Raw genomic sequence first — 19,674 nt, 5'->3', positions numbered from 1 at the left:
GGAGTGGCCACCTTTGGAAAGGTAATCGATGCCCTCTGGAACTGATCACCTTTCTCTCATGCTGTCCTGAAGGTTTACTAGGCCCTTGTGGAACTCACGCCGGCTCTCAGCTTGAGAGACTTGGGCTGTTGGTCTGAACAGAATGCTCCTGCTGGCCCCACAAAAATAATGACCCACAGTGCCCCTGCTCCCCCCACCCAGTCTCCCACTCTTCCTTTCTCGCCCTCCCTGTTTTCATTTGGCTCGGCTTCTCTATGGACTTTCTATCACCCCCTCCTGGAACAGTGAGCTCACTGAGTGCTTGGCAGTTCACCGACCCCATGCAAACCAGGCCCGAACATAAAAATGGTTCAGGCCTCACCCCACTGGTATCAGGCAGGGGTGGGTTGCTCACAATCTCTCCACACAGAACACACCCAATACAGACCATTGTTGAAAATCAGACACAATGCTTGGCGGTTTACTATAAAAAAAATAGAACCAAGCAAACGTTCTTTTTTGACAGGTAATAATCTTACTGGTATATACATTATAGGCACAAATATTAAAATGCACAAATCTGTCTCCTGGTTCCCTCCAGTGAAAATTTTGCTGAGCCTAAATGACCCCTTTTATAATATAATCTTTCAATAGCTGTTGTAAAATTAATATTACTCTACCTGCTTTCATAGGTTGTTCCACTGATGAGGTCATGGGTTTATTCTCAAATTGTCTGTCTGTTGAACCCATGACAACATTATTGGAATACAGCGAAACATCTATTATATTTATAAAAGTCCTAAGTCTAGCAGACATTCATCACACTTCAGATGTCACACTTCACAAAGTGTAACAATCAGATACAGAACAATCTGTCTACCTACTTATATATATGAAAACAGTGCATCACATCAAAATTCCTGTGTCCCACTTCAGTCATGACCCATGGGGCATCACCTCAGCTGAACAGATCAAAATTCAGTATGTAGCAAACCCAGGAATCAAAAGCAAACAAAGCAACTAGAAAATTACTAATAGGTAATTGCTAAGCGCTTCTAAGCAATGAATGAGTGACAAGGTCAATTTCCCTCCAGGAGAAAGGAAGTGAACTAATGATGTCGTTCAAAACGATTTTTTGAAAACTCTTTCTGCCTCCATCTTCTTTTCTCCGTTAACTTAATACTGGAAATAAGGAGGGCAATTTTCATACACAGCATTAATCGCCCAGCAGGGCGTGCGCTCTGCGTGCCTGAAGGAATCGGTGCCACTGTCAGGCCGGGCTTAATTTAAGTTAAATCGGAGAGATGTCGCACCAAACACGCTTCCTATAGGCAGCTCGCTGATTGGGAGGATGGAAAATCCGACGGGGCAACCGCTACTTGAAGGAAGCCTGTAGCACCTTAAAGGGGAAGTGCATTTTCTGATGGTGGATAGCGGATAGTGGTGATATTGTGGATCAACAGGCAGATTCTCAGATTCAGCAGTGGAGGTGCTCACAGGTCAAATCAGCGGCAGGAAGGGGGTCCTCTTCTCCTCCGATGGACGACAGGTGTCGAGGTAAATTAGTCAGCAGGCATGAAGAGAGGTGGCAGAGCATATAAATGCAACAAGTATTGTCCCTAGGTCCTGGCTGCAGTGCAGGAAAAAAAAATGTAATGATCTTACCAGGACTGCCAAGGTAAGACCCCACCCCTTCGAATCTTTCATATTCTCTGCCCAACCCTTCATGATCCTATTAGCCTCACCCTTATCAATCCAGCCCCTCCACACTTCCCATGCCTCTCCTCAAGTCAACGCTTCACTGCATCTCCTTTCTACTTCCCCTCACACCCTCGATATCTGCTCCTGCCCGCACAACTACTTTCACCTCTTGGCTACAATGAAATCTTTCCCCTCCCACGGAGTTGGCACCCCAGTTGTATTAAACATGGTCGAGGCGCCTACCTGGCATAGGGTTAGGCAACATCCATGGGTGGACAATAGCTTCACCCACCCAAGATCCGCCCGCCAAAGCTCGTGAGGAATTTCAGAGCTAGTCTATTCTTCACGGAATTTTCTAACTTGATCTTTCATCTTTCTGCTATTAATTTCTGTTACATTTGGTCTCTTTTGTTTATCCCAGCCCACAGACAACTTGCTCACAGGGAGTATTTAAAACCATTTTCTCAGGGAGTACTTGAACAATGGCCTTAATGGGACAGGACAGCTCAAACAGTTCCATCTTAGCAGCTAAATATCTCAGCTGTGCTTGTTAGCTATACCTTGGAAAATTTGCCAGTTTCATGTAAAGAGAAACTGATTTTCACAATACCATTTTCATCAGAATGTTGAATTTTTCAACATTGGATTCTAATAAGGGATTCATGAGCTTCATGGACTTCAAGAGTTAAGTTACGAGGCGGGATTACACAAATTGGGGTTGTATTCTCTAGAGTTTAGAAGGTTAAGGGGTGATCTGATCGAAGTTTAAGATATTAAGGGGAATGGATAGGGTGGATAGAGAGAAACTATTTCCGCTGGTTGGTGATTCTAGGAGTAGGGGGCACAGTCTAAAAATTAGAGCCAGACATTTCAGGAGCGAGATTAGAAAACATTTCTACACACAAAGGGTGGTAGAAGTTTGGAACTCTCTTCCGCAAACGGCAATTGATACTAGCTCAATTGCTAAATTTAAATGTGAGATAGATAGCTTTTTGGCAACCAAAGGTATTAAGGGATATGGGCCAAAGGCAGGTATATGGAGTTAGATTACAGATCAGCCATGATCTTATCAAATGGCGGAGCAGGCACGAGGGGCTGAATGGCCTGCTCCTGTTCCTATGTTCCTATGAGAATTTTGAAGTTTATAATTATTATTTATTTAAAGTATTCAAAAGGGTTGCATTGTAGATATACAGCAAAATATTTAATGTCAAATACAATAGAAATCCCTATTAAGAGGCACTAGTATCTGGCTTAGTGGTAGCTTTCTCACCTCTGAGTCAGAAGGTTGTGGGTTCAAGTCCCACTCCAGAGAGGTGAGCACAAAATCTAGGCTAACATTCTGATGCAGTACTGAGGGAATGCTGCATTGTCAGAGGTATCGTCTTTCGGATCAGAAGTTGAAGGACAAATATTAGCCAGAACACCAGGGAGAACTGTCCTGCTCTTCCTTAAAACAGCACCATGGGATCTTTTACACTCTGCCCTCTCAGATGGACGTGAAGTATCCCATAGCACTATTTTTAAATTCTCCCCAGTGTCCTGGCCAATATTTATCCCTCAACAAACACCCAAAAACAGATTATCTGGTGATTATCACATTGCTGATTGTGGGACCTTGCTGTGCGCAAATTGGCTGCCGCATTTCCTACATTACAACAGTGACTACACTTCAAAAGTACTTCATGGGCTGTAAAGCGTAGTGAAAGGCACTATATAAATGAAAGTCTTTCTTCCTTTCATAGTTCAGTGCTACATGGCACAGAAAAGGGCAAACTCAGTGCCACATAAGCAGGCTGCACCATTCTACAGCTCCAAGTACCAGGTGTGCTGGAATATATGAGAAACATGAAGTAACTCAGACATTAATGCCCCTCGACTAGCTCTGTCAAAGCTAAACCTTTTGTTCACCCCAGAGTGACAAGGGAATTTGAGTGCAGCCCTGGAACTGATTAAAGTGCCATGTACCATTATAGCTGCACCACGCTGTTTACTTACCGAGAAAAAATAAAATTTAAAGGAAAGCCAATCTTTTTTTTAGTTAAAATTTTAACAGTGTATTTTTTGAACAAAGTCCTCAGGCAAGTGTTTTGAACCTTGTGCAGCTCTGAAGCTGGGAATGTTGCCTTTTTGTTCAGCGAGAGTAAGTGATTAGTTTGCCTTCATGTAATGCTTTCCGGGGAGGTTTTCATCAACGTGGTCAAATGAGTTTTGCAGTCGTAATGTAAAACAGTGCAGCTAATCTATAAAACCTTCTACAAAATGATAATTTAGAAACACACAGTCGGGTCACTTTCTAACTTTGTGTTCTCAGCAGGGAGCCTGGTCTACTGGAAGCGCACTTTCAAAATTCAGCCACGCGCTGCGCACGATTTTATGATCGTTCATTTTAAATGGTTGGAAAATTGTGCGATGCACATGGGCAAATTTCTGATACGCATTTGTGTATTGGGGTATCGCCGTTTTTATGTATGAGGCTTGCCATTACATGCAGTACACTCACTGACTTTGCCACATGAATCCGGCCCCCAACTCCAAAAGGATGGCCATCCCTGTTATACACCGTAAAATGAATCAGGGGATTAATATTTCTTAAAAGGACTCTGCTTAAGAACACCTGACATCTAACAAACTCTCCTCACCAGATCACAGGCCAAAAGCCGACAGTATTTCTCCAGCACCACACTGCTCCAACCTGGATCCACTGTTCTCCTACGACACCAGCTGCCTCAGACCCGTTGCTCTCCTTGATCTGCCTGGACCTGCTGGTGTACAACAATACCAGCTGCTTCCATTTGTTGTTCTGCTGGTTTTACCTGGTTGAATTACAGGAGTCTCAAGGCCTTGAAAGTGTGGTTTTCTGCACTGCTATTGGTGGATCCATCACTAGCTGCACAGAGAATATCCCTTTGCAAGTGCCAGGGATCACAGAATTTAAATCAGGTCAAACAACTGGGTAACAAATAGAAGCATTCGGCACTGAGGCACAACATTGCAGATTCAATTTGCTGGTTCCCAAAAAAAAAGTGGATTTGTGACAGAATGCCCACCCATGTGGACATTAAAGATCCCCTATTATTATTTGAAGAACAGCAGAGAGTCCTCCCAGCATACTGGCCAACATTCCTCTCTCAATTCCTACCAACGAAAATAGGTTAACTGCTCATTCATCAGATCATTGTTTGTGGGATCTTGTTATATGCAAAATGGCTGTCATGTAACATCACTGCACTTCAATTACTGTGAAGAATAAGTGATTGTTGTTTATGATGGCCATCTTGTATATACCATGATCTCACGAACAGCAATGAGAATCACTTTGGGATGGTTCAGAGATAACTCATTACATATAAATGTGAGTCTTTCTTACATAGTAATTTCTGTTTCTATTTTTTAAAAGAAGTATTCGTATGACTATATAAGTTGAAGTGGATATTATGAACACAACAAACTATAGAAACCAGTAAACGAGTAGCGGGGGGGGGGGGGGTTGCGAAATAGGCGCGATATCAGCATTGTGCCCATGGCGCCACCCAACGTGACAGTCAGGAGGCCCAAACGACTTTCAAGTTCGGGTCTCATTAACATTTGTTCGGCAAGCTGCAGATACCCAATGGGCGGCCCACTGTAGCTCCCTGGTCTGGTGTGGAGGAAAATTGTCCAGCTAATGCACGCAGCCAGCCGGCAAGTCTGGCCTGTTGGGGGGAGCGGATGTCGGAGAAGTGGGGGTGGGGCGAATTCCGGCCAGCAGTGGGACAGAAGATTTTTTTTCTCGGCCCAGAGGAGCACTCCTGTTCCTCCCAGCCCCACAAAAATCTTAAGAATAAACAAAAAAAAAACTTACATTTTGGGAAAGAGCTCCAGGATCCTTTTAAGGATCACCGATTAGGCCTCTCAATGCCTGGAGAAAGTGGGACTGACATGCGCCGCACAAGGGTGCCCATTTCTCCTTGAAAGTTGCAATCGGGCTCCTACAACAGGCGTAGGATTAATTTACATATTTAAACAGCCTCCCTCCCGTCTGTTTTGGGCAGGAGTGCTGGGTGCCCATTTAAAGACCATAAGGTCCCCACCAGAATTTCAACTGCCGGTCACCCATTTTGCAGGCGAGAAACGGGCGACAGGCAGTTGAAAGTCTCCCGCAACGTCAATAGTTTGCTTTTTCTTATATCTTGTTACGTTCTTTACACTGCCATTTTGTAGTGCTATAAATAAATTCAGAGATGGGTTACATTGCCCCAGTGTGCTTAGATAGTTTACTAAGATATAAACCTGGTCAGATTGGACTTTGAGTGCTGTACAGTACTTTTCCCTTTGTCTCTGATCCATTGCTGTGAACTGGTTTTTGGCCTAATTCACTTTCCCTTTTGTGTCAGTGACAAGCTGTCCTAACTCTTATTTGTGACAGTGATTTATCCAAGATGTCTTACCATTGACCATTTATAGTTGCTTGCTTTTCTGCCTGTCCCTATGCCTTGGGAATTTCCGTTTTAAATACAGTATAAGCTACTTGAAGGTGACATGGACAGCAAAAATGTCAATTTAATCAAGACAAATGATTAGGAACTGATGGTAATATATGGAGCAAAAACAGTCAATAGCACTTCTAATTTATGGCAAGGCCTCACATTGTCAGCAGACACTGTCCGAGGATCTTTCCAAATGAAAATCATGAAAAATATATGGAGTAGATCTGTGTTATAATGCACTGCTTGGCAACTGGCCATTAAATGCGTTACAGCGAGATGAAGATTACAACTAAAAGCATGGCTCAATTAGAGAGCCAGCAGGGAGAAGACTGTGTCGTAATACATTTGCACTTAAAGACCACATGAAACTCTCTTATGGGAGTACTGTAATGAAAATGTTTAAACTGGGTGCAGTTACTTAAGAGACTAGCCTTTCATATCCGAGACGTGGGTCTAAATCCAGCCCAGGCTGAAGGAATGAATCATAGAATCTTGCCAATTATTTTAAATCTATGTCCTCTGGTTACTGATCCACTTGCCAGAGAAAACAGTTTCTCCCTACTTGCTCTATCAAGACCTCTCTATTAGGTCTCCCCTTAACCTTCTCTGCTCTCAGGAGAACAATCCCAGTTTCTCCAATCTCTTCACATAATCGAAGTCCCTCATCCCTGGTATCATCCTCTGCACCCTCTCCGAGGCCTTGACATGCTTCATAAAGTGTGGTTCCCAGAATTGTATACAATAATACAGCTGAGGTCTAGCCAGTCATTTATAAAGGTTTAGCATGACTTCCTTTTTTTGTATTCAATGCCCTTTTTTACAAAGCCAAGTATCCCATAATTTCTTAACTGCCTTATCAACTTGTCCTGCCACCTTCAAAGATTTGTGAATGAGTATCCCCCCAGTCCCCCTGTTCTTGCATCCCCTCAAAATAGTACCATTTAGATTATACTGCCTCTCCATGTTGTTCCTCCCAAAGTACATCACTTCACATTTATCTGCATTAAATTGCATCTGCCGTCTCTCTGCCCATTTCACCAGCCTATCTAAGTCCTCCTGAAGTCTGCTAATATCCTCCTATTTACTACATTGCCAAGTTTTATATCATCCACAAACTTCGAAATTGTATTCCCTATACCCAAATCCAGATCATTTATATATAAGAAAAACAATGGTCCTAATACCGACCCCTGAGGGAAGCCACTGCATATTCTCTCCAGTCAGAAAAACATCCGTTCACCACTACTCTCTGCCTCCTATCCCTTAGCAAATTACGTACCTAAGTTACCACCATCCCTTTAATCCCATGTGCTTCTATTTTCCGAATAAATCTGTTATGTGGTACTTTATCAAACGCCTTTTGAAAGTCCATATATACAACATCTACTGCACTACCTTCATGAACCCTCCCTGTTACTTCATCAAAGAACTCAATCAGGTTAGTCAGACACAATTTGCCTTTAACAAATCCGTGCTGGCTGTCCCTTATTAACCCATGCTTCTCCAAGTGAGATTTAATTTTGTCCTTGACAATGGTCTTGAGTAGTTTTCCCACCACTGACGTTAGACTGATGGGACTGTAGTTACCAGGTTTATCCCTCTCCTTTTTTGAACAGGGGTGTAACATGAAAGTCTCCCCTTTCTGCTGGTGGTAAGGGCCTTATGTGAAATGAGTTTGAATAGTCTCAATCCAGTTGCAAGTGGGCTGGAGCTCAAAGCACAAGACTGGCACTTAATTCAGCACTAACTGATACAGACTATTCCTGTTTCTTGAAGTCGTTCCTTGTGATTTTGAATTAACAGGGATAGATTGTATTAGATTGACAATCTAATTCAAAGAAGCCACGGCATGGTTAGTGTGCAAAATGGAAACATTTCAAACAGCTGCAGCAGGAGCTGATCGTCTGGCTGGCCAAGTGTGGTGCAGCAAAGGGCATTTTATTATGCATCTCTGTTGGACCGGATCTGGGAGTGCTTGAAACTGATGTTAGGGGAGATTTTCCCGCGTCTGTGCCCAGGTGCATTGGATCGCCTGCACACAGCAAATATCGGAAAAATTTGGGCAGATCGGAGCGCATGCCTATAAAAAGGAACTTGCCTGATATTCCTTCATTGGGGGTCAAATTGGTCAATGCCATAATGGAAATCAAACCACACATGGTGTATAACAGGCTGCCGATTCACTATCAGCCCATTTTGCACTGTTGGCAATGACAAATTCTCCCCCCACCATTAATTTAAACGGAAAGAAAAATCAGGCAGTTTCCATTACAGGCGTGTGCTCCAGCCCAGCAAATTTCCGATATTCACTGTGTCCAGGAATCTCCACTTTTAGGTTCCAAAAGTAAGAAAATGCTTCATTTTTCTAATAGCAATGTTGATGATGTTCCAGCCTTATATAAACTACAAGCACAAGCTGCCAGAATGGAAGAGTCATGGCAAATCATGAAGTGGTATTAATACCAAGCTTTAAGATTTATCTCGGCATGTTTTTTTCTTTCGGTGTAAATTTTAAAAAGTGCATTTAACATCACAGTTTTCTTTACCTAGTTTTCAAGCTTTTATTGTATTTAGAAAAATTGCCTACATTGTTTTCAACAATTATATTCTGTCATTATCTGAAGTCATCATCAAATCTATTTCAAATTGTTAATTTGATGACAAATTAAAACTTCTTTACCACATCACAAAGATGTTCCTGTTGACAAGCGTCAATAGTTTCTCCTGGAGGTGTTGCAGCATCTGATGGATTGTCTCTCTTTGGGTGTATGTGACGGATTCCAGAATTAATAATAGATAAAGGGCAAAAGAGTAACTAGGGAGAGAGTAGGGCCTCTTAAGGATCAACAAGGTCATCCATGTGCGGAACCACAAGAGATGGGTGAGATCCTAAATGAATATTTCACATCGGTATTTACAGTTGAGAAAGGCATGGATGTTCGGGAACTTGGGGAAATAAATAGTGATGTCTTGAGGAGTGTACATATTACAAAGCGGGAGGTGCTGGAAGTCTTAACGCGCATCAAGGTAGATAAATCTCTGGGACCTGATGAAATGTATCCCAGGACGTTATGGGAGCTTAGGGAGGAAATTGCGGGTCCCCTAGCAGAGATATTTGAATCATCGACAGCTACAGGTGAGGTGCCTGAAGATTGGAGGGTAGCAAATGTTGTGCCTTTGTTTAAGAAGGGCGGCAGGGAAAAGCCTGGGAACTACAGACCGGTGAGCCTGACATCTGTAGTGGGTAAGTTGTTAGAGGGTATTCTGAGAGACAGGATCTACGGGCATTTGGAGAGGCAGGGACTGATTAGGAACAGTCAGCATGGTTTTGTGAGAGGAAAATCATGTCTCACGAATTTGATTGAGTTTTTTGAAGGGGTAACCAAGAAGATAGATGAGGGCTGTGCAGTAGACGTGGTCTACATGGACTTTGGCAAAGCCTTTGACAAGGTACCGCATGGTAGGTTGTTATATAAGGTTAAATCTCACGGGATCCAAGGTGAGGTAGCCAATTGGATACAAAATTGGATTGACGACAGAAGACAGAGGGTGGTTGTAGAGGGTTGTTTTTCAAACTGGAGGCCTGTGACCAGCGGTGTGCCTCAGGGATCGGTGCTGGGTCCGATGTTAATTGTTATTTATATTAATGATTTGGATGAGAATTTAGGAGGCATGGTTAGTAAGTTTGCAGATGACACCAAGATTGGTGGCATTGTGGACAGTGAAGAAGGTTATCTAGGATTGCAACGGCATCTTGATAAATTGGGCCAGTGGGCCGATGAATGGCAGATGGGGTTTAATTTAGATAAATGTGAGGTGATGCATTTTGGTAGATCGAATCGGGCCAGGACCTACTCCGTTAATGGTAGGGCGTTGGGGAGAGTTATAGAACAAAGAGATCTAGGAGTACAGGTTCATAGCTCCTTGAAAGTGGAGTCACAGGTGGATAGGGTGGTGAAGAAGGCATTCAGCATGCTTGGTTTCATTGGTCAGAACATTGAATACAGGAGTTGGGATGTCTTGTTGCAGTTGTACAATTGTAAACAATTTTACAACACCAAGTTATAGTCCAGCAATTTTATTTTAAATTCACAAGCTTTCGGAGGCTTCCTCCTTCCTCAGGTAAATGTACAATGCAGTTGTACAAGACATTAGTAAGGCCACACTTGGAATACTGTGTACAGTTCTGGTCACCCTATTATAGAAAGGATATTATTAAACTAGAAAGAGTGCAGAAAAGATTTACTAGGATGCTACCGGGACTTGATGGTTTGACTTATAGGGAGAGGTTGGATAGACTGAGACTTTTTTCCCTGGAGAGTAGGAGGTTTAGGGATGATCTTATAGAAGTCTATAAAATAATGAGGGGCATAGATAAGGTAGATAGTCAAAATCTTTTCCCAAAGGTAGGGGAGTCTATAATGAGGGGGCATAGATTTAAGGTGAGAGGGGAGAGATACAAAAGGGTCCAGAGGGGCAATTTTTTCACTCAAAGGGTGGTGAGTGTCTGGAACGAGCTGCCAGAGGCAGTAGTGGAGGCGGGTACAATTTTGTCTTTTAAAAAGCATTTGGACAGTTACATGGGTGAGATGGGTATAGAGGGATATGGGCCAAGTGCAGGCAATTGGGACTAGCTTAGTGGTATAAACTGGGCGACATGGACATGTTGGGCCGAAGGGCCTGTTTCCATGTTGTAAACTTCTATGATCCTATGATTCTATAATAATGGATAATGGAACAGATTTGTGCCGTGATTAAATTACCAACTTGCCATGAATGGCACATCTGCCAAGGATGGCAATACGGCCAAGGATGGTAAACTGGCCATTTGAACAAGGAGGATGTTTACACCACCAAAAGGTGGTTTTGGTTTGCAGAAGCATGGAGAAAGTGGAAACAATGCTTTGAAGTATATGCGATAAAAACAGGCTTAGGAGACAAAACATAAAATGTGCAGGCCTATTCTTACTGAATGTGACAGGTAAGGAAGCAAGAGGTTAGTGCATTAATTTATGCTGAAGCAGAGAAATGGACACTGACGATACTAATCGGTAAGTTTGAGGTATATTTCATACCTCAGAAGAATACTGGCCCAGAATTTGCTGGGAAAATAATGGTAAGTTCATGGGGCACGCCGCTATTAGAGCGTAAAAATCCCAGCAATATGTGGCGGGGAAGAGATACGCCGTGAGTTGTGAATCGCCACAAATTGTTGGACAATTTGAGCTACTCCATCGTTAGCCTCGCAAAAATGGGAGTCTGCCGTCAATCTCCCCATGAGTTTCAAGAAGCTGTTGGATTTTCGCCGTGAATACGAATTTAACTTGCCGCAGAAAGTTATGGCTTGTATTTCACAACGTAAGGACCCTTTTGATGCGAGATTTATGTTCCGACAATGCCACTCAACCTCTCCAGCCCAGAAAAGGGAACAATTGAAACTGTGGAGTTTCATTCCTGCAGGTAGTAAATTGATCCTGAAGGTCTTCTAAATTTTAAATTTCTAAATTTTTTTCTTACTTTTCCTGTTTGTCTCTTTTTTCTCTCACTCTTAAACCAATCCTTCATTCCCTCTCTTTATTTCTCTTTCTGTATCTAATTTGATTTTAATTTACCTTATTTCCTTCTCTGTCATTTGCTCTGTTTCTTTCTCTATCCTTACATTTAATTGGTACAGGAGATAGATGATTGGTTCCATCATTCACCAAGGTCCCAGATGCCTCGTTGACCTTGCGTTATCAACTTGTACTTCCAGCAATTTACAGACGCAAACATTTCTTGAGCTGAAGGGTGAGGAAAAAAATCCAACTCATGGGGCACACTCCAGCAAATTCTGGCCCATTATGTATGAAAGACATATATTTAATATCAAGTTTCAAGCTCAAGGAGAAAGCATTCATTAACATGTAATAAATTTGCAAATAAAGGCCAAGTCTTATGAGTACAGTCTCATTAAAGACAAAATTGTAGCTGAGATAATAGATGATCAAGTCAGAGCCAGATTACTAAGAGAAAAGAGTCTGGATCTACAGAAAGCAATTGATATTTGCAGAGCAGCTGAAGTCAGCAAAATACTGCTAGAACCCCCAAAGCAATGAGTAATATGCTATAAGTAATGTGACTGTAGTGGAGTGTAAAAAAAATCAGATCTAGCTAGTCAACAGCAGATCATGGATTTTAAGTATATGGTAAGATTCTTGCATGTGAGAAAGAAATGTTCACTGTACGGCCAAATGTTTATGTGATATGAAAAATAAAATCATTTCGCTGAAGCACACAAAGCAAAAAAAACTCATTGTCAAACAAGCAATGAATAAAAAAGTTAATAAAGTGGAAGAGCAGACTGAGAGTAAGAATGCAATTTTTATGGGTGCAATTCAGACAGGTGATGATGTTGAACGGACAGTCGACTACAAGATAAATGACAGGACTGTTTGCTTTAAGCTAGACATAGGAGCTCAATCTAACATTGCGCCACAGTTTACAAGAAACTACGTATATAATTGAGCAAATCTAATACAAAGTTGGTGCTGTATCCTGGCCAAAACATCAGGCCAATAGGAAAAATGTGAATATGAAAACAAACAAAGTCTACAATTTTGTGTTCTGGAACAGCAAGTGCAACTAGCTCTTGGACTTCGAGTGCAGGAACTGCAGTTAGAATTGATCAAAAAAATTAACAATTCAAGATATCAATGGAAATAAAAATTGGGAGAAATGTAAAACGGGCTGTCGATTCGCTACCACCAGTTTTACACTATCACATAAAATCAAAATTACCCCCAAGGAACCAAATCAGTGAATTAGCAGAATGGTGACAGTGGTCAAACTGTGAATAAATGAGAATATGCTTCAGTGCTAAAGATTTAAATAAAGAGAACATTATCCAGTGCAGACTTGAAATGCCATAGCATACAAGGCTACGGACCAAATGCTGGAATATGGGATTAGATTAGACAGGGCTTGATGGCCGGCGCGGACACGATGGGCCGAAGGGCCTCTATCTGTGCTGTATAACTCTATGACTCTATGACCATTGAGGAAGTAGTGTCACAATAATCAGATGTCGAAATCTTTAACACACTTCGTGCAAATTCTGATAACTGGAAAGTACAATCAGATGAAGGCTCTTCGGAGTTGCATACATTTCATTGTCCTCTTGGGAGGTATGCATATGCTGGAATGCCCTTTGGGATCACCATGACTCTAAACATTTTCCAGTGCACAATGTCACAGATGCTAGATGACATTGAAGGAGAGGACATCTGATTTAGGAAGAGAATAAACAGAAACATGACCAAAGGTTGGAAAAAGTCCGACAACAAGTAAGACAACACAATATGAAGCTGAATGTGAATAAATGCAAGCTGAAAGTAAATGGACACATACTTACCTCAAAGGTAATAATCTCTGGATTACTGCCTGAGCCACGTGCATATTGGCATAGGGACAAACAGATCAGTTAAATGCATGGCTCAAAGAATGATGTGGGAGGAAGGGGTTTTGTTTCATAGGGCTCTGGCACCAGTACTGGGGAAAGAGAGAGCTGTTCCAACAGGACGGGTTCCACTTAAACTGGGCTGGGACCAGTGTCCTGGTGAATCGAATAATGAGGCCTGTAGATAGGACTTGAAACTAAAAGGGGGGGGGGGAGGAGGGGTCAGATGAGGGGAAATTTAGAAATCTAATGAGAAAAGTTAAGACAATAGAACAGTGTAGTGACTTGGGTAAAGATAAGCAGAGTGTGGCAGGAAGGGACACAGAGTTTACCAGTAATAGTGCAACAAGTAAGGCCAAAGCAGAAAAAAAATGATAAATATCAAAATTAAAGGCTCTTTATCTGAATGCATGGAACATTCGTAACAAGTTAGATGAATTAATTGCAGAGATAGAGATAAATAGGTTTGACCTAACAGCTATTACAGAGACATGAGGCTTGATTTTAAAAGTGAAAAACAGGTGGGTTGGGGGCGGGGGGTGGTGGAACATTGAAAATTGCCACCATTTCAGACCCGCCCCCAACCCACCCATTTCCAGTTTTCATGGGGCCGGAACAAACAGCTATCCCACTCTCAGGAGGTGGGTTGGGCCTTAAAACATTTCAAGGAGGCTACAGGCCTCCACTTTTAACTAATTCCCCATTTCAACCCCGGCAGGCCGGGATTCCCGGGCATTCTGTTTCACGCCTCGTGAAAGGAGGCGAGAAGGATCGAGACTGCAGGTAAGTGTCTAGAAAGGCACAGCTTGTGGGCCTGGAGGAGCAGGAGAGCTTCCCCCAGGCCCAACAAGCCTACCTGCACTGACCCCTCCCACCGATCATGGACCCCCAACCCCGACCCCCCGACCCCGACCCTCTGACCCCCGTGATGGCCCCAGAGCCCATCTCCCATCACTCACGACCCCTGTACCCACCCAACCTACAGTTGTACAGGGCTTTAGTGAGACCTCACCTGGAATATTGCACACAGTTTTGGTCTCCTTATCTAAGGAAGGATATACTTGCCTTAGAGATGGTGCAACAAAGATTCACTAGATTGATTCCTGGGATGAGAGGGTTGTCCTATGAAGAGAGGTTGAGTAGAATGGGCCTAGATCTCTGGAGTTTAGAAGAAAGAGAGGTGATTTCATTGAAACATAAGATTCTGAGGGGGCTTGACAGATTAGATGCTGGGAGGTTGTTTCCCCTAGCTGGAGAGTCTAGAACTAGGGGGCACAGTTGCAGGATAAGGGGTTGGGCATTTAAGGCTGAGATGAGGAGGAATTCCTTCACTCAGAGGGTTATGAATCTTTGGAATTCGTTACCCCAGAGGGCTGTGGATGCTAACTCACTGAATATATTCAAGGCTGAGAGGGATAGATTTTTGGACTCTAGGGGAATCAAGGGATATGGGGATCGGGCATGAAAGCGGAGTTGAGGTTGAAGATCAGCCATGCGGAGCAGGCTCGAGGAGCCATATTGCTACTCCTGCTCCTATTTCTTATATTCTTATGTTCTTACAGCAGAAAGACCCAAGGCCGATGGAAAAAAGGTAGGAGCAATTGAACGCATGAGAAAAAAAACAAGCAACAAAAGTACCAGCAACTGTGTCTTAGCATTTAGATAAGATCCTGCCTAACCTATCAGACGTCAAAAAAACTTTTTAAAAAATGACTTGACGAAGAAGTAGCATAGCTTTGGACTTAAGAGCATGATGCGAGCTTTCAAGAATTGTACCACCTGGTGACGGAATCTTCAGTGCTGAAATATTATGATGTGACCAAGCCTGTAAAGATTAGTGTTGCCACTTCGAGTTCAGGAATAGCCACAGTATTAACACAGCAGGAACAACCCACAGCACATACCTCACAAGCCTTTACACCAATTCAATGTAGGTATTCCCAAATAGAGAAAGAATTTGCAACTGTAGTATTTGGGATCAAAATGTTCCACCAATAAGTATATGCATGAAATATTGAGCTGGAGAACCACTCGAGACAATTATGAAAAAAAATACTTCATGAAACTCCAGACACCGAGCATGTTATTTAAGTTACAAAGGTAGTTGATAGTCGAATGCGAGAGGTAAAGGGCTGTATTAGTGTTGCCAACTCTGGTTGGATGTATTCCTGGAGATTTCATCACATGACCTGCTGCCTCCTACTGCCCCATTCAGTCAAACAGCCTTTCTTCCCCCCCATCTCCAATATTTTTATGACTAATAAACAAAAGTGTTAAAAGAAAATGAAAAAAAAATACCATTTTTGTTAATGCCCCTGTGATTTTTCTCCCGGGTCACTTGCAGCAGTGTCCAAGAGATTAAATCTTAAATTCCTGGAAATTTCAAGGTAATGCTGGAGGGTTGGCAACCCTAGGCTGAATGTAGCCAATGTGTTGAGTTGAAAGGATGGCACAGATGACAAAACTGATAAATGACAATGTATCCTGTCTCCCAATGTCATAAGCAAGACTAGGTGTGATGAGAACTGAAACCGAGAACAACTAATCATTATAAAAAATGGATTCCCTGATCTTCAAAGGATTTCCAGTCACGGAATTTGAATTTGATCCAAGACTACAACAATGTTGAGATTTCCAAAATGAATTGAAGAGGGGCTTATCTTCAAAGTCACAAAGCTGTTGAGCCTGCCAGCCTGGGAAAACTGATGTTGGGAGAAATACATCAAAACCACCAAGGAATTAAAAATCCAAAAGGATTAGCAAGCAATGTCTTGTTCTGGCCAAACTGCAGACATTGTAACCCTCTTCTCTCTCTTCCTCTAAGTCGCTCCTTACAACCCACCTCTTTGACCAAGCTTTCAGTCACCTGTCCTAATGGCTCGGTGTCAAATTTTGTCTGACAACGCTCCTGTAAAAGCGCCTTGGGATGTGTTACTACCTTAAAGGCATTATATAAATGCAAGTTCTTGATGTTGTTGTAAGCTGATGTCCAACATACAACACATTCAGAAATGAAAACACATGGTAGAAAATTGGGAGTGATGCATTTGATTTTCATTCAAATGAATTTTTAATCACTATTGACTACTTTTCAATTTTTTTTAAAACTCTGTAGGGCAGATTTTCCTCTTACTGCACCTGAGCATAACTAATCACTTGGGTGGAGAGCATAGAGGAAAAATGGGCAGGGAGGATCATATATCTCTAAATGTGGCAGTCCGGTTTTCTGTCTGAAAAGAGCAAATAGAAGCTACCAGAACAACAAATTAAAGCCGAGATTGGTCAGAGTGAATTGTCACTGAACTACCAAAGCAGAATCCAAAAGACAGCTGATAGATTATAGATTATCCGTACGATAATGTAATCTTATAATAATCCCCACAATTTTGCAGTTATTTGAATTTCGAGTTTAGTACAACAGTTACAGTACCCTGAAAGAAATGAAATGTATAAAAACTTGTAAAAAGGCTATTTATTAGCCAGGGGGATTGATACATAAACAATCTGGAACCAAAATTTGGAAGTGGTGGCCATGCCAAAGTTCGCAGGGCCCGGGGCAGGGTCCTTAATTAACATCCCATTGGCAGGCACCCGTGCAACTAAGGGTGCATCCAGGGCACGTGCCTTGCCCCAGAGGCAGCATTCTGTAGCACAAGTTGCTGGTTACCCCCTCTCCCAAGAAAGAACTATGAAGGTCCCCCATCTTTACTTTGAGAGTGGGCCTTAAAGCTGCCATATTTTTCCTAAATTGGCCTAGAATTTTTCTGGGTTTTTTTGCCTCTCCCAGGCTCTCCTAGGAAATTGCATGGCTGGTTGGTGGGGGGAGGGGTGGTGGATGAGGGTCATGGTGTGCATAAGTCGCACCATGACAGCACAGGATTGGCATGATGGACCAGCCAGTCTTTTCCTGTCCTTCTTCTGCCCATATGCCCTGAATGCTTCTATAAAGGTCCCTCTCGGTCATCTCTTTCCAAGACTAAAGAGCCCCAGTTTATTCAGCCTTTCTTTCTAACTCATTCTTTGATGCTGAGGATCAGACTTGTGGCTCTTCTCTGAACCACTTCCATGGCTTGAATGTTTTCCTTATGTCCCAGTGAGCAAAACTGCGTACGGTACTTAGGATGTGGTCTTAACAGGGCACTGTGCAGTTTTAGCAAAGCATTTTCCGACTTATATTCTACTGATATAGCAATGAGATTTGGCATTTTACTTGGTTTATTTATTGAGACCCCAGAGTAATTTGACATGCACAGCGCTGAAGCTAAAATCACTCCCAGAACCCTTTATTTTTGATCCATTCAGAGTAGATTTATGACACCTATTTTCCTTCCAATGTGCAGTAACCTTGCACTTGTCTGTATTCAATTTCATGTGTTACTATTCTAACCATTTAAAATTGTATCTAACTCCTTTTACAGCACCCTATTTGCTTCCTCCAAGTGAAAAAATAACATCATCTGTAAATCTAACAAGTTTGATTGGGTGAATAAATCCACATCACTGGTATGTAATAGGAGTAACAGGAGGAGGACAGCAACAATCTCTGTGGAACACCATTACTACTTCCTCCCACCACATCACTCCTCCAACAATCTCTGTGGAACACCATTACTACTTCCTCCCACCACATCACTCCTCTAACAATCTCTGTGGAACACCATTACTACTTCCTCCCATCACATCACTCCTCCAACAATCTCTGTGGAACACCATTACTACTTCCTCCCACCACATCACTCCTCTAACAATCTCTGTGGAACACCATTACTACTTCCTCCCATCACATCACTCCTCTAACAATCTCTGTGGAACACCATTACTACTTCCTCCCACCACATCACTCCTCTAACAATCTCTGTGGAACACCATTACTACTTCCTCCCACCACATCACTCCTCTAACAATCTCTGTGGAACACCATTACTACTTCCTCCCATCACATCACTCCTCTAACAATCTCTGTGGAACACCATTACTACTTCCTCCCATCACATCACTCCTCTAACAATCTCTGTGGAACACCATTACTACTTCCTCCCACCACATCACTCCTCTAACAATCTCTGTGGAACACCATTACTACTTCCTCCCACCACATCACTCCTCCAACAATCTCTGTGGAACACCATTACTACTTCCTCCCATCACATCACTCCTCTAACAATCTCTGTGGAACACCATTACTACTTCCTCCCATCACATCACTCCTCTAACAATCTCTGTGGAACACCATTACTACTTCCTCCCATCACATCACTCCTCCAACAATCTCTGTGGAACACCATTACTACTTCCTCCCATCACATCACTCCTCCAACAATCTCTGTGGAACACCATTACTACTTCCTCCCATCACATCACTCCTCTAACAATCTCTGTGGAACACCATTACTACTTCCTCCCATCACATCACTCCTCTAACAATCTCTGTGGAACACCATTACTACTTCCTCCCACCACATCACTCCTCCAACAATCTCTGTGGAACACCATTACTACTTCCTCCCATCACATCACTCCTCTAACAATCTCTGTGGAACACCATTACTACTTCCTCCCACCACATCACTCCTCCAACAATCTCTGTGGAACACCATTACTACTTCCTCCCACCACATCACTCCTCTAACAATCTCTGTGGAACACCATTACTACTTCCTCCCATCACATCACTCCTCCAACAATCTCTGTGGAACACCATTACTACTTCCTCCCATCACATCACTCCTCCAACAATCTCTGTGGAACACCATTACTACTTCCTCCCATCACATCACTCCTCTAACAATCTCTGTGGAACACCATTACTACTTCCTCCCATCACATCACTCCTCTAACAATCTCTGTGGAACACCATTACTACTTCCTCCCATCACATCACTCCTCCAACAATCTCTGTGGAACACCATTACTACTTCCTCCCATCACATCACTCCTCCAACAATCTCTGTGGAACACCATTACTACTTCCTCCCATCACATCACTCCTCTAACAATCTCTGTGGAACACCATTACTACTTCCTCCCATCACATCACTCCTCTAACAATCTCTGTGGAACACCATTACTACTTCCTCCCATCACATCACT

General features: G+C 42.6%; 1 protein-coding gene across 2 annotated transcripts in view; it reads right to left on the bottom strand.

The window, feature by feature from the left end:
- Positions 1 to 19,674, bottom strand: part of LOC137321491 (glutamate receptor ionotropic, kainate 2) — a 394,735-nt gene that overhangs the window by 315,370 nt on the left and 59,691 nt on the right. The gene's annotated exons all lie outside the window — the stretch shown is intronic.

Source organism: Heptranchias perlo, chromosome 5 (genome assembly GCF_035084215.1).
Source record: "Heptranchias perlo isolate sHepPer1 chromosome 5, sHepPer1.hap1, whole genome shotgun sequence".
Lineage (NCBI taxonomy): Eukaryota > Metazoa > Chordata > Chondrichthyes > Hexanchiformes > Hexanchidae > Heptranchias > Heptranchias perlo.
The sequence above is the reverse complement of the archived record's forward strand: the minus strand, read 5'-3'. Positions and strand labels throughout refer to the sequence as shown.